The sequence below is a fragment of the Frankliniella occidentalis genome, unplaced genomic scaffold (genome assembly GCF_000697945.3).
Source record: "Frankliniella occidentalis isolate FOCC.00 unplaced genomic scaffold, Focc_3.1 Scaffold15, whole genome shotgun sequence".
Taxonomy (NCBI): Eukaryota; Metazoa; Arthropoda; class Insecta; order Thysanoptera; family Thripidae; genus Frankliniella; species Frankliniella occidentalis.
Genome location: NW_026267145.1, coordinates 2041701 through 2042093, shown reverse-complemented (window position 1 = coordinate 2042093; position 393 = coordinate 2041701). Strand labels below are relative to the sequence as shown.

The window sequence follows — 393 nt, the reverse complement described above, 5'->3', positions numbered from 1 at the left end:
TTACTTATTTAGTGGTTTCAAGGAAATTAATTTTGTTCTTTACAACCCTGATCTGATTTTATGAGCTAAATAGTTTGATGGATGCAATAAGGCAGCCTCATATATGATACAAGTGCTGGGTAAATTAATTACGTCGATATTAAACTGTGAGCAATCAAATGATTTAATTTGTCACAAACTTGGATTGGAGTCAAATTTGCCCTACCATCACGTTAAGGTGCCAAATGAAGGTGTCTTAACCTCAGCTTCACCATGGTGCACGGTGCACTCTGCTGCATGCCTACCTGTGAGTTAGGGCTGGAGCTGGAGTCTATGTGACCCTGGTGATCCTGTTGATCCTGTTGAGTCTCGGGGAGCCTGGTGAGTCTGGTGAGCCTGGTGAGTTTGGTGAGC

At 43.0% G+C, this 393-nt stretch overlaps 1 protein-coding gene across 2 annotated transcripts in view; it reads right to left on the bottom strand.

Annotated features, from left to right (window-relative positions):
- The window catches only part of LOC113208999 (myosuppressin), a 14643-nt gene extending 14250 nt beyond the window's left edge, over positions 1–393 (bottom strand). For both annotated transcript variants that reach the window (XM_026426305.2, XM_026426306.2), the window contains exon 1: positions 285–393. The gene's annotated coding sequence lies outside the window, so the exon portion shown is untranslated. The remainder of the gene's footprint in view (positions 1–284) is intronic.